This window comes from Lepisma saccharinum, chromosome 15 (genome assembly GCF_977018435.1).
Source record: "Lepisma saccharinum chromosome 15, izLepSacc3.1, whole genome shotgun sequence".
NCBI lineage: Eukaryota > Metazoa > Arthropoda > Insecta > Zygentoma > Lepismatidae > Lepisma > Lepisma saccharinum.
In genome coordinates this window covers 44,110,529-44,135,099 of record NC_139243.1, presented here as the reverse complement: position 1 = coordinate 44,135,099, position 24,571 = coordinate 44,110,529, and the positions used below count along the sequence as shown (strand labels likewise).

The window sequence follows — 24,571 nt, the reverse complement described above, 5'->3', positions numbered from 1 at the left end:
CTATCCAGAAGACTTCGAACATCCTAGGACCAATTATGGTTGGCTGGAATTCCTCCATTGTTCTATTGCATATAGTTTCCGAGCTATGTTTTTGTAATGGTAATGGGACTTTATGAACACAATGTATAATGTGAAATGTGAATTAGTTGAATTAAATTGTTGTTGTTACGGTTAGAGCCACGGCAAGTGATTTTATTTACATTTGTGATAAGTCCATACAAAGAAGGAATAGAACAGTTAAATTAGGTATCTTGACTCCGAAATCGTTAGTGCCTGCAAAAAGGTATTTACGTGTGTGTAGTGACATGTCCTGAACATTTGTCATCCATTCTAAATCGCGAAATAACGTGAATTTCAACCAATCTGTGCTTAACTAAAAATACTAACTAAATTAAAAATGAAAATCATTCAATCTTGGGTTTTAGACATTAAAAATGCGCTCCACAGTGGCGTATGCTGAGTCTTAAGACCTGGACTAGCTCACTATGACACCTGTTTCTAGTCTATGGAGGAAGGGAGAAGACTATAGGTTCATTCTTGATGTATTGAAGGAAGCCACGTTACCATCCCCACGGTATTCAGGTTGCAAACTTATAAAAATTCAGGTTGCCAACTTATAAGAATTCAGGTTGCCAACTTATAAAAATTCAGGTTTTCAACTCCTAAAAATCTATCACGAGCACGTTTTTCAAACTTTTATCCGATAGAAAAGTATGGTGCGTGTTATACATGGAATAATTCCAACATCTACACGAAATTACATGTAAATGACGTTTCCCACTTTTCTACATCTTTTATGGGAATGTTTTGCGTCACCGAGAAAAGTGGCGTGGATCTGACAGGAGATCGAATGAGCATCTACCGTCACGCTAGAGTTATAACTTCGTTACTCGTCGAAAATAACTTCCTCAAAAATAATTTGAAACGCTCACAACAGGCGTAGGGCATGTGACGTACAATTTAAAGTACTGGTTTGAAACCACAACAAAGTTATAATTATCAATTTTTTTCATATTATGACTTATCCTCATTTCACGATTAGCCAGCGAAGTAGAAAAGCCAAATCAATAAACATTAAAAGATCAAGTGGAAAAGAGTGTATTATGTTTATATTTTAATATTTTATCACAGAGCGGTCATTTGAAGTTTAAGTAAGAATGAAAGTATATTTCAAAACTCAAGGTTGAAGTCTATACAACAAGAAAATATTACAAGGAAGGAAATAACTGGTTGTGGAGGGAGCGGGGGGCGGTTGCATCTCTAATTTTCTTCTGGCTCCGTCACTGTACTCTCATTTATCTTAATATCAAAGAAAAATGAAAAAGTGTACCCGCTTTTTAAAACACCCTGTACGAATTTTGCAACGGGACTTGCGAACATTGAACCTTGAGAGGAAATGAGGATATTGCACACTAAAACTTTTCTGTCCCCCTCCCCTCCCTTCGCAGAAGAGAAACTTCAAATTCAGTTAGGGAAGCAACAAATATATATCTCTTTTCAGGTTTCCAAGTTAGTTAGGACGATCTCATGTCCCACAGCCGACCTGGCGCCACCGTCGCCAAAGTTCACTTTGCGAAGACGGTCGCTAGATGTCTCTTGGAACAAAGAAATTTTCCGCTGCCTTCTTCACTCTATTGCGGAAAGACAAAACTCTCATAATTACACCATTACACGTCCCGTCACTCATTACATGCGAGCGAAAGTGGGGGGGGGGGGGAAGGGGGAAGCAAGGAAAACCGCGGGGAAAGAGAGAAAGGAAGGTTCTTGTGAGGCTACATTTTGCACCAATTTGCTGACGTAACCCAATTTCTTTTCCTTCTGCACAATGCAGCCAACTGCTGAAAGTTTGCAGTCATAACTTCGTTTATGTCACTTGATCTTCGGTAGAGTGCATAAAACTACAACTTTAGAAGTGCTTAGTTCTTCGTCATGTTAGCCACTTTGGTATTCATTTAGGGATTAAATATGCTTGCTTTTCTTCTGTACACCACATACAGGCTTGTCAATGGAAGATGGGTTGTGACAATTTACATTTGGTTTAACATGGAGCATGTTAATCGTAATACATTAATGAATTTGTGTTAGTTTGTTGGATACTTTGTTTTCCTAGTTCATATTCTGAATACACGGCAAGAATTACGACTTTGATTTCAATTACGCTGGTCTACATGAGTTTTGATGCCTCGCGGATGACTGTTTAATTTAATAATTTCAGCATGCTGATTCCAAAAATGAATTCCACTTTTTCCCATCACGTCAGAATTTTTCGCAATTACACAATCAAAATTCTCATATTCGCCATTACATCATATTTATTACACAAAGCACAACGATGCAAATTTATTCAAGGGAAATTTCGGTTGTTTGCCAACCAATAGCTGATTATGGAAATATTTTAAATGCTGATCATCCAGTTTTCCAATTACGTCAGGATTTTTCACAATTTAACAATAAAATGTGTAGTTCCATTATTTCCTCAATAGATGGCTCTGTTTTGATAGTGGTAAAATATTAATTTTCTACAACACAAATCCTCCAATTTTGAACCATAAATGAATGTAAAATTGTATGTATTTTCACTAGGATGAAAATTGTATTGATTAAGTAGTTTAATTTTTAAATCCCTTATGAAAATTTCCTTCACAAAATGTCCAATACCTATTAGACTTGTTATATAGGTAATATGGTCGTTTGATTGAACTTTGTGACGTGGGAAAAAATCCTGACCTAAGGGAAAATCCTGACGTGGTGGTTAGAAATTGATGTCATTTCCGTGATCACCATTTCAAATACTTCCAGAAACACCTATTGATTTTTTCTCAAAATTGTCGACCAATGTTATTTGTGACACAATATTTATCATATTGTATTTGTGTGGATATTTAAAATCCTTCGAAGTTTATTTGAAATTATAAATTTAACAAAATATTCGTACTTGTAAGAGATAATATCAACCTTTAGTTACAATAAACAAGCCAATTTCTTCATTACTGTTTATAGAATTTTTGAAATTACTTTTTAGAATCAGTGCATTGAACACAATACTGCCTTCCTCTTCAATTTATCTGATAATACATTCCTAGATCGCTTCCTCAATAACAGAAAAAATAATAATTTTGTTTTAGTGTATATTTTCAAACCTCTATTTTCTATCTTTACTTGTGTAATTCGTATAAGTATTGTTACGCCATAAATACAGAGTAAGTAAAAAAAAAATGAAACAACTTTACACAGTTATTATGACGTAACTATTTACGAAAGAAAATCAAACAAGACATCAATACAAAGGAATACTCTGGAAGTTTTATTCCCACTTGGTGCGCTTATGCAGCTTTGCCACTGACCCGTCAGGATCGCTAGTGTGGCAAAATTGCGAATAGCCAGGAGAAGGGGTATTGTGTGTTGGGGTTAGCTAAGACTGATTCGATCGCAATGCAAAATTCATTTTCGCAAGATAATTTTAGATTGTATATTTATATATTATTTGAATACATTTATCATGATTGACAGTTATACAATAGTCTCTGAACAGTTTAAGCTATTGATAGAGACTTACAAGCGTTTGAAATACCGTAAAATTTATAATACAATGACTAACAAATTAAGAATTAATTGTTGCACACATAGTACCGCAATAAATTGACTAGATTTTCATACAAGGACATCAATAAAAAAGCAATTATATATTTCTTATTCGTAATTTATCTTTCGTTTAGATTCTGAGATTTTACCGCCTTAATCTTATTAGGTATTGATGAAAATTCAACATGAATAATTTCATTCATATAATAACACCTGCAAGATTGTGTTTTTTTCTAGAAATTTCCCTAAAAACTGGAAATTGAAACTGTGGTTGTGGAAACAACGATGTACAAGTTTCCATGGAGGACTGAAGAACCAATCATGTTATCATATTACGAATATTATCCATTCCTCCTTGTACCGCTTCGACTCTTCCACGGCAGGTTCGAGTGAGTAAAGGAATTATAGAAAAATTGACAACAGAGGAGCTCTGCGTTTTGTATTTTTCATCCTCGGTCTTAGTCATGCAAACGCAATGGGACGATGATCCCTTCGGGGTGGATTTAGCCCAATCCGCCACTGAGAGCAAGGCGTTTAATTGCCAAGAGCCCTCGACCAATTCACATGCCTCGTTCAGCAATGGAAGTCTGTCGCCGACGGCAGCTAGCTCTTGCTAGAGCTAATTTGAGATTACATCAACAACGCCGTTCGCTGCTGGGCTTACGGGTTCAATCAAACCTTGTGTGCGGAGCAAAGGCTTCGGTTATGGTGGCAATGCGTTATCTTCGCAGGACACGAGGCCCCTTGTGTTAATCCTCGCTGACGTCTTAATCTCCAACATGTCGCTGGAAGAGCTACACGACTCCTGGATCATATTCGCGTGTCGCTAGAGTCTTGTAGCAATATCAACACGCCACCGATGATCCAGAAAAACATCGGTGGGATGTCTTGTTGCCACGCGGGAAACCAGGTTCGATGGCGACGTCATGTGGGAAATGATCCAACAATGTTCCTGCATAAAGAGGCTTCCTCTCATAATTGGGTACATGAGGACAATCCTGGGAGCTGAAGGACTAAAAAGCCGCCCGGAGTGTGATACTGATCACTAGGGAATGGATTTTAAGGTGCAAAATTAGGGTCGGAAAGGGAAAAAAAGTTCTGAAAATGTTTTGCTGTCTTTTTCGGCTCCTTCTGTATATAAAGCGGGCGGACCGCATAGGGAACTGTGGTTCTGCCGAATAGGTTTTGTTGAAGTTTGTGTTTTCTCTCGCGGGTTTTGCTACATTATCTTGGAAACTGTTGGGACTGCAATGATTATATTATACCATTTTATAGCTGTCGTTCTGCTCTACAAAACGAGACTATATGGTTTTACTCTGTGATCAAATGTATCCGGAAACACCGCGAAAAGTGTGTTAATCATAGAGGGCGACACAGTGCTGCCATCTACTGTGTGGAACACATGGTCAGCGATCTCAGGAGCCTGCAGACAGCGTGAAACAGTATGGGACGGACTGAGGAACTCACGGACTTTCAACGTGGCCAGGTGGTTGGGTGACACTTGTGTAAGAAGTCTGTGCGCGTACAACCTAAACGCGTGCAGGCTGACCTCCCACGTTGACCTCCAGAGACCGTCGAGTGTTGAAGAAGGTCGTACAGCGTAATCGTCAATCATCCATCGCCACCATCACACAGGAATTCCGAACTGCATCAGGCTCTACTTCAAGCACCATGACTGTTCGGCGCGAGGTGCGGCAAATTGGTTTATATGGCCATAAGCCAAACATCACACAGGCAAATGCCAAACACCGCCTCGCGTTGTCCAAGGAGCGTCAAAAGTGGACCATACAACAGTGGAAAAACCGTTGTGTGGAGTTCTATGGGATCACGGTACGCAGTGTGGCGATCCGGTGGTAGGGTGTGGGTATGGCGAATGCCTGGTGAACGACATCTACCAGCCTGTGCCGACAGTGAAATTCGGGGGCGGCGGGGTTACAGTGTGATCATGATTCTCCTGGAGGGGTCTTGGCCCCCTTGTTGCTGTACGTGGCATTGTCACGGCACAAGCTTACGTTGACATTTTAACAGCTTTCATGCTGCCTACAGCCGAAGACCAGTTCGGGGATGACTATTATGTCTTTCACAACGACCCGTCCATACTGCGGGCTTGTGGGAGAGTGGTTTGACGACAACAACGTCCCACTAATGGACTGGCCTGCGTAGAGTCCTGATTTAAATTTCGTAGAACATCTCTGAGATGTTTTGGAACGCTAGACCACACCGACCAACATCGATACCTCTTCTTATTTCGGAGCTCCGCGAGGAATGGTATTGACTGCCAGTGTTCCCGATAGAGGACGGTCCAAACTTGTACTTCATTTTCAGGTGGATGCCCGGATACTTCTGATCACATAGGTATGTAGATGCTCAAAAAGAATGACAATAATTTATTTTTCTGTTCATTTTTTTAACAAAACATTAAAGAAAATGAAGAAAAAAGGTGCTGAAGCATCAGAGGGGTAAAAAGAGAATAAATGTGCTAATCTCACGAAAAGGTGTGTTAATTTTACTTGATTTCGTGTCCTAAAATACATATCTAAAATGATCGGTATGAAGGCGGTGCACCTTAAAATTCGTTGCCTACTGATCACCGGGCCTCCCCCATGGCTCAGTGGTAGCGTCATTGCCTTGTAATCATGGGATCCCGGGTTCGATACCCGGTGGAGGCACACGGGGTTCGGATCCCACTTTAAACTGTAGGTCCAGTCCCGATTAACCTTACTGTGCATAAAGTGGACTTAAAACAGCAACTGAAACCAAACCTAACCTACTGATCACCGACAACATAAGTAGACAAAGAGACATATTTCTTCATATTTTGTTAATTAGTGCTATTGCCTTAAAAGTATTTCTGGAAGTACACTTTTGCGATGACGTATTTCGACGTATGCATGTTGTTTTCTTAAGTCAAGCATTACAATGGCTGCCCTGTTGCAACCAGTATGTGGCATGGAATTGGAACATATCCTTGGAAGGCAGTAATGTTACAAATGTTGATTTGACTTCCAATAGTGCCAAAAGTGTACAAGAATAATTTACTCTGCAAATAATGAAGTTGAAGATGAAAAATATGAATAGGACATTTCTGCGACAGTGAGTCATAGTGATCCTGTATGGCAATAGTCGGAAGTTGATTACTTTAAAAAATCATAGTGATGAACAAAATGTATCCAAAATACATGGAAAATATATATATGAATATTACCAAAATTCACACCAATCAAGGCAAAGGGCATTCTGACAAGTATTCTCTAGTTTTATAAATATAGTGATTTGTTACATCTGTAGTCAGGAAATGCTAAGGCTGAGCAATTTAAATACCGTTTGAGGTTCAGCAGGTGGGTGTTTTAAATCGCTGCCTGAGGGGTCTAAAATCAAAACATATACGTAACAATGTTGAATCCTTATTAGAGTTGTCGGTCTTAGATGCTGACAATTATTAACTAATCTCTTTCTTATGGAAGATTAGGCACACACAGGAGATTTACTACTTAGAAATTTTCAGCGAAAAATGCAGGCTCGATCAGAACTCGAACCCAGGTCTCTGGTTGAGCAATGGCAAGTTGAAAATTTCTACGCAATTTAAATACCGCTTGAGGTTTAGCAGGTGGGTGTTTTAAATCCCTGCCTCGGTCTTAGATGCTGACGTTATCAACTAATTTCTTTGTGTATCTTTCATATGCGGGATAGGCCTTTATTACTGGATGATAAGAATTATTATCAGCTATTTAACATCATGTAATCTCTATTGTTGCCCCCTTGATCAGGCAGTAAGCTTGCTTGTTTGCGAGAGGAAACCGGCTGCTCTCTGATGCACCTTGACAACTCCAACCACCCAAGAGCTTCTTGCATTCCACGAACCACAGAAACGGAGACAGACTTGGACGTCTGAAATTGTCTTGATACAAGTTTCGGATCACCGAGTCCCTTTTTTAACTTCTTCTTGCTTAATTAATCTTAACTCTGTTTCCCGTCAAGAGTCGCGGGGAAGGAATTCGCCTGGAGTTAATGAAACTCCCTGCGTAAACACTGCTGTAAGTAGATAATGTTTCCCGCGCAAGGGTCTGGCGAAGGAAGACTTCTTGTCTCTTCTTCCCGGCTAAATTGTGTTCTACAACCGCTAAGTGAAACGAGGCTAGGATTCCTAGCTTCCATCTCCCTGTTCCCATCGGAGGAGAGGTTTTTGCTTTCCTCACTTGAAGTTCCAACGAATGTAGAACGATGGCGGGATATGAGATTTGACGTTGCATATTTCACAACTTCAAGATGGTGGGATTAAGCATGTGTGGTTCTTCAGATTGAACAGCTGGCGAATCTTAGAAGCACGGGCGGGGAAAAGAAGACTGAACCTTATAACAGAGAGGAATATTTAGTAACTCTATAAATGATAAGGTGTAATTTGTACAGTCAGCGACAATAAAAACGGGCCACCTAGATCCTGAAATACTCGCTTCCATGCAAGGTGTTATGTGTGTTGCCTAACTCTTCGGCAATAAGTGGATTTTAATAGAAATGGCAACTACCACCTCCGTAGATTAGGTAACGCACATAACACTTTGCAAGGAACCGAGTATTTCAGGATCTAGGTTCAATTCTTTTGCCGGTGACTGTACATTCCCACATGCAAAATGAAGAAGTGGCAAAAGTCTGTTATGAGAAACAGGACCCACAGCCAAAGGCGGGGGCAAAAGCGAGCACAGTCCTTCCAAAATTGTCAGGTTGATTAACTCTGTGACGTTCCTTTCTGATGTTCGCCACTGGATCACTACTTCACGGTAGCTATCCAATCTCCGTGTGCGGTGGTGTTATGAGACACACCTTAATGTTATGCTACACTGAGCATTCTCAGGACGTAACGATTTGAAAAAGAAATAGCTTCTTGCCATTTTACAAATGTAATAACACATTTTACCTTTAAACAATCACTGCAAGATAACAACAATATTGACAAACACAACAATGTTTTTCACCAAATTAACATCATCTCACGCAACTCAACTTACTTTTTGCCTTTTCTCGCAATGTTGTCCCGGCAACGGAATCAATAAAAGATTGGACAGTTCTACAAATGTTTATAAACGGGAAATGACTTCCGCTTCCGATATTGCGTGTAACAAATATACAGCAAAAATTACAAATTTAAATCAACACAAACAACTGTATTGAAACTAACAAATAATTCAAACAGATTTCTGTGAAATTAACAGAAAACAAATAAAATATTACATATGGCCAAAATAAACAAGGCTTGGTTTGAGTTGGTGTTTTAAGTCCACTTTATGCACAGTAAGGCTAATCGGGACTGGACCTACAGTTTAAAGTGGGATCCGAACCACTTGTGCCTCCACTGGGTATCGAACCCGGGACCCCTTTATTACAAGGCAATGACGCTACCACTGCGCCATGGGGAGGCCCAAAATAAACAAGGCGTATCAACTCTTACAAGTTAAAGGTACTTTTGTGAACCTCCTGGGACTGATTAATAAAGAGTAACAATTGCGATGTAGAAGTTATTTTCCGAATAATTCTAAATGCTATTTTTATGGGATGGAATATATTTCGTTTCTGTTCCCTTCCCATCGGAAAGTTAATACCAAAGTTTGATTCTGCCTCCCGAAAATTAGGTCTCAAGTTATGCCATTGTCCATATCCTCCCATGGTATAAATATTCTGCTCGACATGAAAGTTTGACACTTCGATCCCCTTATTTGCAATTTATGTTTTCAATTATTACGTTACTATTTTCTTCGGTTTACTCACATTATTAATTTAACCTGATTTTTCTTCATAAATTCTTGTAACTATCCATTCTCCATTACTCTCCTATCACACTATCCACTATCATTTTATCATATTAGAAGCAAAATTTGCGGGCCTCAGTGGAAAGCATAACGTGCTACAAAGCCATACGTTCCGAGGTTTCATTGTGTTTAAAATAAAATTTATTCCCCTGCCAACGTTTAACAATTGTCGGTTCGATTGCATTACTCCTTCAGGCTTCAACTCTCATGTGCAATTGTTTATGCAACCTCACACAACAGAATTGGAACGTTTTTGTGCGGTTGTATGATTAGTCACATGTCGCTTGAGTGGTCGAACACTCGCAAGCTCTAAAGATATTGTAGCAATTCATAAGTACTGCAGTTTTTAAAACACCACTTGCTTAGCGGGCTAAGAGTGTGCACTTAGTTTTTGATGCTACATATCTGAGCTACCAAGGCAGTCAGAATCTTAAAATTTATACCTAACAAACCTCAAACATTCATATTTCAGTTAACATTAGGGCTGTATTTGTTGTAAGTAATATTTTTGTAACGAATGGCGAAAACGTACTTTTACCCCATCTTCTCATGTACGAAGGATTTTTTGGAAAAATACTAACTAACTAACTAACTCTCTAGCCTTCTTAAACTCCAAGGTTCATGGCCGCAGCAACACAGGCCGTCCATCTGTCCCTATCCTGAGCAAGATCTATATACTCTTTTCCATCTCTAATACCGATTTCCTTTAGGTCCATCTCAACGTTATCCCTCCATCTTCGTCTTTGCCTTCCTACAGGTCTCTTACCATCAGGTCTCCCAACAAGAATCCTGTAAACTCTTCTTTCCTCTCCCATTCGTGCCACATGGCCTGCCCACCTAAGCCTTCTTGATTTAATTATTCTAATAATATCTGGACGTGAATACAAATCATGCAGTTCTAAGTTATGTATCCTTCTCCACTCACCTGTCTCCTCATCCCTTTTAGGCCCAAATATTTTCCTAAGTATCTTATTTTCAAATACTCTTAATTTATGTTCCTTTAAAAATTAAAAAAGAAACCTAGACTGCAAAATCGGCTTAAAATTTGTACTTAAATAATTTCTAATAGCAATTAATTTACAAATTAAGTAGAAATGTAAATTGAATATTTTGAACTGCTTATGATTTCAGACGTTTGGTCATTTTTCCTTTTCTTTTGTAAATTCTTTCTTTTGGGGAGTGGGATGATTTCGGAGGGAAAACTGATTTTGATGCTCTAGTTGATGATGAATCAGGCACAGAATCCGAATCAGAATCTGAAAAAAATTGCACAGATGCAGATGTAGTTGCAGTTTGCACAGTTCTATGTGCAAACTTTTACCCCACTGTGATATGGTAACATTTATCTCACAACACCACTTTATCTTTACCAGCAGGAGCTGCCATTTATAGAAAATAATTTGAAACATCTAATGCATTGTGACACGCCACAAGTGCCTTACTCAAGTGCCTTGTTTTCGGTGGGCAAGAAGGTGTAGACCTAACCCTATTGAAATTTATTGTCAATTATAACACCATTAAGCCTTGTTTCCATGATATGAAAAACTCAAAATGCTGACCAAGACAGACATTTATTTTATTATAAAAAATAAACTAAACGTAACGTTTCAACCTTCTAGCAAGGTCTTCTTCAGACTCTGCACCAAGTACAAATGTAACAAGATTCAAAACAGGACGATATATATACACAAAAATTACTCCCCTCCAGACTATTAGAAAGTTGTTCTGGAACATTCTAGAAGTTGTTCTGGCTTTCCCTGGTAACTGTATTTTCACCTGAAAGGCTAAACATTTTCTTCCATCTGGAATCTTTATCTCATGCTCTTTTTCCTTCATTTTTCTTCCTTCTATCCTCTTTCTCTCTTGTCCTTTCCACACTTTCTAACACCTTCTTCCACTCTTTGTTTATCTTCAGTCCCCCATTCCAGTTCATTGTGTCAATTGCATGAAGTGAAAGGCGATAAAGCATTTTCGTACCAGGGGGTCGTAAAATTGTGTGCGTTGTTCGAGAATAGGGGTACTGATAATGGGGACTGTATCCACCAGCAAGAAGGCTGTCAACTGCTACGACGAGAGACAATGTTGAACCTGTTACTGATCTGATTCATAATCCAGACCTAGAACCAAAAGATCTTCATGCGTTTGGGCCTATGAAAGAGAAACTTGCGAAGCTGCCATATCATTTCTATGAGGAAGTTAAAACTGCGACGGAAGAATGGTTATGGAGAGTTGGAAGGGAATTCTTCGAACACAGTGTAGAGAAACTCAAGCAACGCCATGACAAATATCTGAACAGACTTGGTGATTGAGCAGAAATGCAGTTTTGGTAGTGTATTATCATGTAAATATACGTGAAAACTGTCTTCCATATTCCAAATGCTATTTCTTTCATACTAGTGCAACTAACTTTGTGACTAACCCTCGTACGACAGTCACATTTTGTAGATATACCCGTTTACTCAATACGAGACGAGTAAACATTTTCAGTGATGATTTTCGAATTCGTCTACCGGAGATGAGTACCGTGGTCGACTCACAAACGGCGTCGGCGCTGAAATATTCTCCAACTCCCCAGCTTTTTTTCTCCCGTCCCCAATTTGAAGAGACCTACGCTCATCCTCGAGGAAGACTCTCGCCGACAGCCAAGACGTAATCTAGTTAAGAATGAGTTGCGATGGAAAATATTTAGTCTCTTCTTCACGAAGAGAGACTTGGTGCCAACTCTGTCAGCAGGGAAGTCACTTAATGCATTTCTCAAGAACTCCCGTGACATATTCCAATCGTAATAAGAGACATCGAGAGCTTTAAAGTTTGAAAGTGGGGTCTTGTTGACAATGGCATTCGTGTCGAACCGACAGGTACGGAGCACAAACAAATATAATTTCATGAGCAAAAATACTAAAAACTCATTGTTGAATTTCATTTCTATATACGCGTATATGATGCTTTACCTTTTGTTTTTGTAGATATCAGCATTGTTTTATTGAAGTGAACTCTAAAAGTATATAACATACAGGGTGTCCGAGAAGTTCCCTAACTTAACTTCAAAAATGCTGTTTTCAGTTTTGTTTCAATGAACTCCTTTGATGGGCTCTGTTTGGAGTCAGATCAATATATATCTTCATTAGCAGTGATATGGAATCACGTATCTCCAATTTACTATCTCTTTTTATGATTGATTGATTGAATGTCTGATTTTAAGTCCACTTTACCCACCGAAAGGCTAATCGGGACTGGACCTACAGATCCGAACCACTGTCTCATGTGCCTCCACATGATACTCCCTCATACTACGCCATCGGGGATACCCTAACTCTTTTTAAGATTCAGACATATTCCTTGAAATATATATTATTTCCTCTCTCCTGTAAATTTGATTAATTGGAATTACGTCTCTCGGTTCTCACACTACGATCTTACCCCTACATATATGACATACATATTTATTATAATATATTCATTTATTTATTTAAATTATAACACACTTGGGAACTTTATATTACGTTACAGTACTTCGTTTGCCCCGTGCGTTGTCGTTCGTGCACTCATACACGTCACTAGCCGTTCCTCAGTACTGTAACTCTATGCCTGCTCCCAACAGCCATGGCGCGGGCGCAACAACCGACATAGGAATTTGAGCGAGCCTTCCTTGTGACCTTCAGAGGAGGGATGCCAACCACGAAAGCAAAATCATTCCCAAGCAAACGAATACCGGTCAATTTTCAACATGGTCGCAACAGGATGCATGCAAGTAGGGGTACGGGGACTCACGTCATGACTGCGTGTGACAATATGGGAGTTATCATACAAAAGCTACATATTATATTGTCATTTATCAATTGATGCGGATTTAGATTTTTCGAGGTTATTATTTTTTTCAATTACCGCTGATACTTTTGCCCAATGTGTAGTGTAAAGAATTTTACCAGAATTCCGCAATGTATCGTGCATTCCATACGCGTTTCAAAATTTTTTTACTAATTTTTTGCAAACAAATTAACAAATACGCTTCTCATAAAAATATAATTGTGTGAAGAAAATAAATGTACAATCCACAACGAAGTTTAAACGTTTTTCTTCAACATTTATGAATTCATCAGGTTAAGACGGCAAATATTAATATTACTCTAATCACATTTAGTACCAGCTGTGTTGATTTCATAACATTCTATCTCTCATCATCTCTCTCTTACTCTGCTTCTCATCTTCAAAAATTTACTCTTTGTCAGACTCGTTCACTCGCTTTCTCTCTCTCTTTCTTTCCTTCTCTCTCTCTCTCTCTCTCTCTCTCTCACACTCTCTACCTACCTATTCCTCTCCATTTTCTTTCTTTCTCTGTACTTCTCTCTCTCTTTATTTTTCCTTCCTTTCTTTCTTTCTCTCTCTCCCTCTCTCTCCACATATCTATCCCTCTCTCTCTCTACCTCCCTATATCTCTCGCTCTACCTCTCTATATCTTTTCTTTCTCTCTCTCTCTACCTCCGTATCTCTATTTTCCTCTTGCCCTCTCTCTCTTTCTGTACCTTCTTATTTTATCTTCACTCTCTTTCTTTCTCTATCTACCTCTCCCCATCTATCTCTCTTTCTGCTATTATGAATAATCTCTCTCAATATGTTATACAACCTTTTACTCCTTTGTTCTCGCTCTGTTTTCATACCCCATCTCTCTTTCTCTCTTATTTCCTTTTCTTTGCTTCTCTTCAATTTATTTTCCTTTTTTCCTTCTCAATATCTTGACCTCTAATTAGAATCTTGATACATATATCTTGTCGGCATGTTCAAAATGTAATATTCGATTTTTAATTAAATTTTTTGTGCCATAAACTGCAATTTTTTGTGAAATTCGCAAAAAAAGTTATTAAAGTACGGACCTATGACGTTATTTTGTAATATCTAATATGTGAGATCGTAATTAGTTGGACGTATATAAACGTATTCTGCAACAGTTAGCATTTTTCAGTGTTGTAGTTTGTAAAAGTCTCTGCACATAAAGATTGAAGTTTAATTATGCATACTTTATACGAATGTAAGATGGTAACATGATTAAGCTTTGTTTCCATGACAGAAAGAACACTACATATGATGACATTTCATTAAGAAAGACTTAACAACCGCGATTTTTGAATCCTTTATCAAGGTCTTCCTCAGACTTGAAACCAAACAAAAATGTTGATTGAAATATAGACTGCATTGGTCAGCATATGTTGTGTTTTTCAATGTAAGATGTAAAAACAATAATGTATTTTTTTATGCAATAGCTTTGCAGTGTATCGTAGGTAAATGCAAATACAACACACAGCATACTTACATTAGTGTATATATTAAAAATGCACACAGTCAGTTTTGTGTGTGTATTTGTAAACTATATTTTACTTTAAATATAATTTATCAATATATTTATATAAAGTAAAATTATAAATCATAATAGAGTACAAACATGTTACTACGCTTCAACGGTGGCATATTTGTGTTGTGAATTGTGCGTAAATTGACTTCATGAACTTAACTATCATTTTCAAAAATACGTAGACATTGATGTGAAATCACTTCCCGTCAATCAATGTCGGTTCATTTACTCTGATCGACTCACCTGTCATCCATCCCTCCACCTTGAAATATTACCCGCGGGCATGACCCAGATGTGGAGTTTTGACAGTTAATAAAAAAAAGCCAAATTGTTTGTTCATTTCCGAATTGTGTGATTTAGCACAAATGTGATTTAGTGAGGGTAGCCAATTTTACAAATGTTCATCATGCTTACAAACTGATTCTCTAGAAAATACCACTCCTTACTTTGTTTTCATTCTATTAATTTTGGAAACAAAAGTAATAAATGGTATATACCCAAAAAGGTTATGGAAATGGAAAACCCCATTTCTTCTGTTCTCCTGATCGAAAATTTAGCAACTTTCATAACATCATAGGAATTTTTAAATTGATTTTTCGTTATTCTATTGGTACGAATGCAATGATTTATATACATATAATTAGGTAAAACGATAATGAAATATCACTACGTTACATTATGTTAATTCATTGTCAATCATTTACGATGCTTTTATTAACATACAAAGTTAATATATGCAACCAAACTGTCAGTGCAAATATAGACATGCATTAATACTCATCAAACGCTAATACTGTTTTCCAATAGGTTAGATATTCTATATACACCGTGGCTGCAATTAAAATTAATCAACAGCCTATTATGTGAAAAGTGGCGTGTAACTGTTTTAAAGTTTACACACAATTTCAATAACAACAAACGAACCTTAACCAACTGAAGAATGGAAACTACTGAAAAATTGTACAGAAACAAGTATTGTGTTACGGTGCGCTATTGATTATTATGTGACGTTATACCGTATGAAGGAATCGGATCTCATCAAATTCATTAGAAAATAATGGACCAAAGCTAGAAGACACGCATTTCACCTAAAATATGATGTGCAGATTTTCAAATCTCGTGTCCATTTATGAATTTTTTGTAGAACGTAGATCTATCATTTAGAAGGGAAAGTGGATGAAGATATACAAGTGGAAATTGATGCGTGTTTTTTTTTAAACTTATAACGATGTGTAAAAAATACGAGTCAAAATGAAATAAATTATATCGGTTGGAAACAATTTAATTGCTGTTCTATCGACATAAGGATTTATATATCACTTAAAGGTTCGAGTTTTAGCGTTTGAAACAAATGTTGCGTTACATTTTCCTTCTACAGAGCATTCCCTGACATTCGCTACGAGTTACAGTTTTCATATTGTGTAGTAACATTGACTACAGAAGGTGTTGAAAATGATGTCCCTCTGCAGCAACACATTCCTGGCATCTCCGAAAGAAATTGGCATTTACACGTGCAAGTTCGTCTACTGTAATTCTTCCGATTTCTCGGATGGTGTGCAGATTGTCTTTGTACACTTTTTTTTTTTTTTTAGATTTCCCCATTTTTCTTTCCACTTTTATTCAGAACTGACCCTGCTACTCTAAACTTTTTTACGAGGTTTAATATAGTGGTCCTATGTGGAACGGGAACACCAGGAAATTTCGTCGCAAAACGTCGTCGCACTTCTCCACAATTCCTCTTTCCGAAGTAACACTCGACAAGATAAAAATCCTTTGTTGTAATGTAAACTTTTGTGGTGCCATATTAAGCCACAATCTTTAACACACGGACACGACACAACACAACTTGCGAGGGAGGATTATACTGGCGTCAGTCTGCAACGTCAACAGAAAGGGAAAGAGAGCAAAGGCAGGGAGAGCGAAAAAAACAGACTGTAGCGTGCGGCTGTCGCGGACCCCGTTCACCGGGAAAGACACGCTCTGACGCCAGGCCGCTTGCCGCCGAGTCTCGTAGCGAATGTCAGTAAATGCTCTGTAGTATCCTCTCCGCTAATAAATGTCATGAGTGGGAGAAAGCGAAGTAAAAAGAGAGAGATTACGATAGAGAGAGAGGAAGAGAGAGAGAGAGAAAGAAGGAGAAAGCAAGAGAGATGGAAAATGAGAGATAGATTAGGATAGAGAGAGGAAGATGAGCAGAGAGAGAGGAGAAAAGGAGAAAGAAAGAGAGAGGAAGAGAAAGAGAAAGAAGTAGAAAGAAAGAGAAATTGGGATAGAGAGAGAAAGAGTAAGAAAATGAAGGAGAAAGGAAGAAAGAGGAAGAGAGAGAGAGAGAGAGAGAGAGAGATATTGCGATAGAGTAAGCGAGAAAGAAAGCGAGAGGAAGAAAGAGAGAGACAGAAGGAGGAAGAATGAGAGAGAAAAAATGGAGGGGAAGAGAGAGGGAGGAAAGAAAGTATGTGCTCAGTGGCTGCGATTAGGGAGACGTGAAGGTGAGTTGCCCCCCCCCCCCTCCTTTTGCCACTTCATCTCCTTACTATAGCCTGTCAATGCTAAACGTTGTCTATCAAGAGAAAGTAAACTGTCCTTGCCCCCCAGTTTTGGAACCCAATCGCCTCTACCGTCTGTGTTCGAGAGAGAGAGAGAGAGAGAGAGAGAGAGAGAGAGAGAGAGAGAGAGAGAGAGAGAGAGAGAGAGAGAGATTAGGATAGGGAGAGAAACAGCTAAGTGAAGAGAGACGGAAGGAGATAGAAAAAAGAGGAAGAGTGAGAAGGATAGATGATGAGAGAGATATGGAGAGAGAGAGAAAGAGAGAGAGAGAAAAAGAGAGAAAGAGAGAGAGAGAGAGAGAGAGAGATCGACGAGCGAGAGTTTGGAATGGAGGGGAGGTACCTATGAAGTTGACGGAAATATCCCCATGTGTAATTTCCTTTTCTCTCATAAAATGTTTAATTCACATACTGCAGGAAAGCTATATACAATATCCGGCGTGCATGTACATAGAATTTTGAAGCATCGAACAGGAAACTGAGCCTCGATTTCCAAGCGTAGCTTATCGTAAGCCTTTCACAATGGACACTCTGAGATGACAACCCCACGCACCTTCTGCCCTGCGAAAAAAGGATGATCTGTACGAGAGCAACTAATGGTTTATGTCTTGCAGATAACATTGAAAGCACGCTGTTTTATATGCGTGTTTACGACAGCCAGCCTAACGGAATACACGTTCGCAAACATCCCATTCCCCAGTTTATTAGTCGGGAAATATTTTTAAGAGAGAAAGATAGTGTGTGGTTTATTCATTCTTGCCTTTGTCAGGTAGACACGATAGAGTTTTCATTAAAGTTTTACAATGGTAATAAAAATGTACTAAGCCACTGATACGGTGGAATATTTATGCACTTTTTCCTTCCTGTGGATTACTAGTTCATTTCTTCGCCATTTTTTATCACTACCTTTCTTCATCAATTGTAATCTTTAGTTCCTGCCCTTGGCAGCGATTCAAACAAAATACCGCCAATGAAATGTAATCTATGTATTCAGTATTATCAACAAGAACGATACGTATCTACATAAACTTTAGTGGTTAATTTTTCTGCAAACAAAACAAGGTTTGATTAGTTATGAATATTCGATAGCCTGCTGTGAATCGACGTTCCAGTTTAACGTGTTCTCAGCATAGCAAAACAAAGAAAGAAATTGAAAAGCCTGCTATAAGAATAGGCGACGAAAAACTTCCCCTAGGCAACCCTTTAAATTCAATTGCAACTCTAGGTTGCAGACCATTAGGGTGCAAGAGCAGAATAACAGATTCGTATCATTTGGAAACTAATGACAATATGTCTTTTATAGTTATGCATGAACCAGGGATGTAATTTTAAAGAAATTTATTTGTAATGTATATTTCAAAATACAGGTATAAACACTTTATAACAACTCTCTCACTGGAATGAAATAATTACTTCGAAACCTAATATTAATTTGATTAACAGAAATTCTATAAGGCAAAGTAATATATACACTCCTGTTCAGAAAAAAAAGAATGTATGTCGTGGAATATGTATTAAATAAAATTGGTATACCTGTCCTTTTTTTCATAGGAAAAAATTAAATACAAATTATAAAAAGAGGGGATCAAAAAGTTCTTTGTATTCAAGGTAGTGCTGCTGGAATAACGTCATACTGTAATATTAATAGTAGTTTGATATATGGCACGTATATGAAGAATGAAAACACAGTATTAAATTTGGAGCATGTCAAACGTGTAGAAATACATACTAAAATAAATATTAAAAAATATTAAAAAATATATATTCAAACATTCGGGGGGATCACTTGTATGATGGTTATTAATTTTTTCATCTTTGCCTCATGATCTTTTTATAGGTAAGAATCAAAACCTTTAACATTTTATTTTACCGAAAGAAATGTGCGTGTTAACCTGTAAATGCAAAATATATTAAAGTACAATCATTTATGAATATACTACAATATTTCGAGTAGTTGTTACATGGGCGCCCACATAAAATTAAGTTAGACATATTGACATCACGTTTTCGTATCATCATAAGAAAGAAGGATGATAAAGATGATAAAAGGAAACGGTAGAGAATGAGAGAAACGAAGAGATTCAAAGAAGCTACAGAAAGAGAGAAAAGGAAGGCGAGGGAAAACATAAGTGAGAGATAGATAAGGAAAGGGAAATAAGGAAGTGAAATAACACATACGCTCACAGGGGAACAAAGGGAGAAAGAAGGAAATAGGGAAGCAAAAAGGAGAGAGAGAAAAGAGGTATAGAAAAGTGGAAGAGAGAGAAATAGAGAAGCCAGAAAGAGTGAGAGAAGAAAGAGAGAAGGAAGAGGAGTAGCAGAAGATGTAAGTTATGAGACGTTCTAATGGTATGTACCAAAACACATCAGAAGTTTGTTATTTAGTTATATCAACAGAAACCGATCAACAAGTTTCAATATAGAGGACTTCGAACCTGCAAGACATTGAAAATAAACTTATAACTGTTTTATCGAAGATTCATAAAATTATCTTTACGTATGTTTCGTGTTGTACATGTGGAATGGAAAGACGCTATGTTAGAAACAATGATATGTCCGGAAGAGAGCTGCTGGGTAATATTCGTCCACTGAATACCATTACTAGACATAACTTTTCTTGGTGGAAACCTAACTTTAGTACATTGTATTGTGAGTTGGCACCATCGACTCCAACAGTTTCTAGCCACTGGCAACTTAACCCATAAAAGTTGGGTTTCGCCGAGAAGGTTGAACTTCTCAAAGCGATGACGTCGTAATAAAAGAGTGGCGCGCTCTAGTGGTCAATACCCTTGAGGTGTTGGTCAGGGAGTTAGCTGTAGAAAGGAGCTGGTCGGTCATTTTTAGCCGACTTTGGGAACGCAAGCGTTGCAGCTTTGTATGCCTGTGTTTGCCAATTTAGGCTTCAGGCAACCGCTAAACTCTTGCTCCGCGTTCTCGTCTAGTATCCTAAGCTGGTAGAGACTTTGAATGGTAGAAACTTCCTACGTATAAATATTACCTTTCTCAGTAACCGAGAACAAAAACATATGGTTTTTATTTTTTAAATAAATGGAACCACAATATTGTTTCACTTTTTGTTAGAAAATATCGAAAACTCAACTTTTGGCGTCGTGTTATATAATCTCACAAACATTTTTACTTTATGGATAAGCCAGAAAAAAATTATTTTCTGTTTTTCAGAAAATCGTAAAAATATATTGCTAACTTTGATATTATTTACCGAGTCTTGAAATAAGCAACATGACGTCCTTTTCCTACAGATACATAATTAATATGTTACAATTTATATACCTTTTCTCATGTTGTGTAAGGTAAACAATTGCAATAAAAGTTACTGAAAACATTTTCAGTATGTAATATATGTAATGAAAAGTAACTTAATAAACTACATCTTCGGATACAAAATCGTTACTAACTATGAAATCCGAAGCGGAACCCTCGTAAAGAATATCCACATTGTCCATGTAAATTGTTCAATGATATTCTCAAGAGTATAAACAAAAGCGCAAAGTTATTGGACACGAGCACAAGCAGAATTCAGTAACAAAGAAACCACGACATATTAGCGGTAGAAATTTGAAACACACGTGCGCAGGAGAGCGGTGCGATTATAGGGGCTATATATACACCGAATGTTTACATTTTCGTCCGGGTTCGGCGCTGGAGGGTACGCTACTTCTAGTTTTGAAAAAAATAACATGGATTTCAAAGATGTAAGGGTAATATCTTACAGAAAAGACGACAATCATTACGTGGCTGTTGATTGCAACATGAGGTCGGGAACGAATATTTTTTCTCAAGTATCTATGCATCGTTTTCTGACAGACCCGACAAGGAAAAATTAGTGGATTCAGGCAATAAAGCTAAAAGCCTGGGAACGAACTCCAGGAAGTTGGCACTTCATCGCCGGTAAACCCAATGAAATATTTTACGAATTTTATATGTTGATTTAATAAATTTGAAACATGTAACTGTTATTATATCAGGCAAGTTATTAGCCGTGGTAGAACTAAGCCCTCTCCAAGACATAAAATTATGGGGGCTGTGTTTGTATACACAATTTAGAAAATTATCTATTTTACTGTTGCAATAGAAATATCTCAATGTTTTCAATTAAATACACACACATATAGCTACATATGGCACGTATCTAGGAATATATTTCGGGGGTCCGAGCCATATCTCACAATAATAATAATAATAATAATAATAATTGTTTGAATTATAATAATTGTTTAAATTATAATAATTATATTAAATTACTTAAATTTGTAAATGAATTGGCATCGTATTTTATTACATTGATAGGTAAAACGACGATATAGGAATTCATTATCTATCTTACAAAAGATGTAGTTTAGTTTATTTATTGAATAACAAAAAAATAATGTTAGATGCAGTCAGCAAGTATTAGATCCAGTTGACGAAAAGTGAAGTTCCTGACGAAACGCTACTCGGTCATGTGACCGTTAGCTGCCTGTTCCTGGAATTCGGACGAAACGTTACGAAACGTTAATTATATGGGTTGGGTGTGGGCGCACAGTAGAAAACTTTTCCATTCTATATAAATAGCGTTCATGATTATTTACTAGATAACTGTTACATGCGCGAAATTACAAAAAAATATGCATTTTATTTCTTTTCTCTCCAGGTCGCAGAAGGTTAACAAAAGCACCAAAAACTTGTACATTTTCATAAACCTTAATTTTTTGTAGGGGGACAAGTGCCCTCTTGCTCCCGCCAAGTTACACCTATGCAGAAGAGGAAGTAGAGGGAAATAATGAAGAACAAGAGAAGAATCAAAAGGGATGACATGTTTAGTGTAGTAAAAGAAGGACAGAATGGAAGCACAGAAACAAGATATGAATTTGAAAAGCGAATTGATAGAAGTGAATTCTTAGTGACAAAAGAAACTTGTTAGCCATGTAGTATTCCAACAGCACAAATGAAGAAATTCCACGTATATATGGACTTTGAGTATAGGGGAAAGTGAAAGTGGGTGGGAATATCATCTGCCGTACTGAGAGTGGCAGATGTCATGGAATTTTCGAACGTAGAAAATACTGCCTGAAAGCAGGGCAGAAAATGTCAAAATAACGCAGAATAATCAGCTTAGCTTTTAATAAGCTAGAACTTGGGGAACCTGTAGTAAAAGAGAAGATGTATATAAATCAAGACTCGAGAATTAAATCTATAATGCAAGTGATACAGGAAAACATCTTCGATGACTTGCGTGTATAGTGAAGCTGTGACGAGGTGTACATATTTTCAACAACGGCTTATCATTTGTAACATTGCTCCAAACTATGAATTTTCTGAAAAGAAAAATTGCGAGAAAAATATTTTTGGAACTTTGAAACATGTCTTGATGTAATAAAATGTCTTCGGTCAATTCTTGTAATAATTGGAAAGAATCATTTTAAACCACCAGTCGTGACCCATACAGGTTCTATACAACAGGTGGAACTACATAACTGCCATGTCCAAATCTGGATAAAGCGTGGAAGGAAGGTTTACCAAATGACAAGTGAGAAATAACCTCCTTGCTTTCAGACATGTACATGTCATGTACACATGTCACGTCCAGCAAGGCAGGTGTTACCCCCAACTATATTCGCTATCAAAATTATCGAATATGCCATCTGGTGAGATTTTCAGGAACTAATGTATGTAGGCTACTATGCTGTGTCAAAGTCGTTCAAAGCGTAGGGAATGTGCAAAAGAGTAACATCTACTGTTCAGTTTTTGGCTCTAAATCGTTTTATGGATCAGAACGAGTAACTCGTGGAATCAACAAAATGAAATTTGTAAATAAATCAGGGAAAACAGAATTGATTGACAGAAGACTGGCATAGGGGATAACACTGATAACACGAGACTGCTCACTTTATTTCTCGAAAGATGATTATATATTACCATGAAAGTAAAGTTTTAAATTGTACTTTATAAAGAAAAAAAATGCAAAAGTCAGGAAGCATCTTGCCCAATGCATCCAGATAAACAATGTACGTGTTAAACATAATGTCGTATTATACATGACATTTGGAACAGGTTTAATTCGATTAAGTGCTAATATTCCTATTTAATTTAGAACGATGTGAAGATAGCGTAGTCATGAAATTGTGAATTATATTATTATTATTATTATTATTATTATTATTATTATTATACCAGCCTGCCTCTTTGGAGCAAGAACAGCAAAGACATATTCGCAATTTTCTCCTGGCCCAGCTTTCAGGTACAGCTCAATTGATTTATTTTAAAATGATTTCCGAGAACTCCAGTACAACATGAGGTGCCGTTATTTTCGCCTATCTTAATTAAATGCTTCGTTCTTAGCACAGCTTCACCTTAGTTATAGTTCCTGGTAGAAACATCGTTTTCGCAATGTTTAAAAATATCGCGGAACTTCAACGTATCTTCCATAACAGCCATGAACACGCGCTACTACTATCTACTACTAACTGAATATAACAAGGGATGTACGAGGTGTGGCAGAAATGTAATGAGACTCATATTCTTTTAACCATGAATATTATTCGTTTTACATATCTCCTTCAAAATAGTTCCCTTGGGTATCTACTCAGCGACGGAGGCTTGCAGCAGTGCTGGAAGGCTTCTGCTGGAATACTCTTCAGCTCGTCGGTTACGCTCTTCTAGATATTATCCAAAGTATCAAAATAGCGCCCTATCAAGTGGTTTTTGAGCCGAGGGAATCAAAAGAAGTCCCAGGGACTGAGATCCGGCGAATACGGGGCCTGAGGAACGACGGGACTGCCCTTTTCTGCCACAAATTCATTGATGGAGCCTGCCGTGTGACATGACACATTGTCGTGGTGCAGGATCAAAGTGTAACTGATCATTCTCAACGTCAATCGACGATCTGACCTAACAACAGACCTCACTCCTTCCACATTGTCGTCCGTTTTTTAGGTTGAAGGTTTTCCGCACGAGGTTTGTCTTCCACTTGTTCTTAGCGTTCTAAATAGGATTTATGCCACCTGAACACTTATGCCCTGGATAGGGAATGTTCTCCATAAGACCTTTGTAACATTTAGTAAGTCACGGTAGCGGATTCGTCAAGCTTTACATAAAATGTGATTGCAAAACTTTGCTCAAACTTTGTGTCAGTCCATTTTCGTAACGCACCTCACAAACTCAACTTCGCTTCAGACGCTCTCAACAATCGTAACTGTAGCAAGTTCAAACTTGTACTGAGATACCGGCAGGGGTTAATCTAACTGCCATGTGAAGGGGAAGGCAGCAGCGTCGTCGATTCGTGCGCAGTGTTACCA

General features: G+C 37.8%; 1 protein-coding gene across 4 annotated transcripts in view; it reads right to left on the bottom strand.

The window, feature by feature from the left end:
• nAChRalpha4 (nicotinic acetylcholine receptor alpha4) overlaps nucleotides 1-24,571 on the bottom strand; it is a 747,771-nt gene that overhangs the window by 244,478 nt on the left and 478,722 nt on the right. The window lies entirely within an intron of this gene.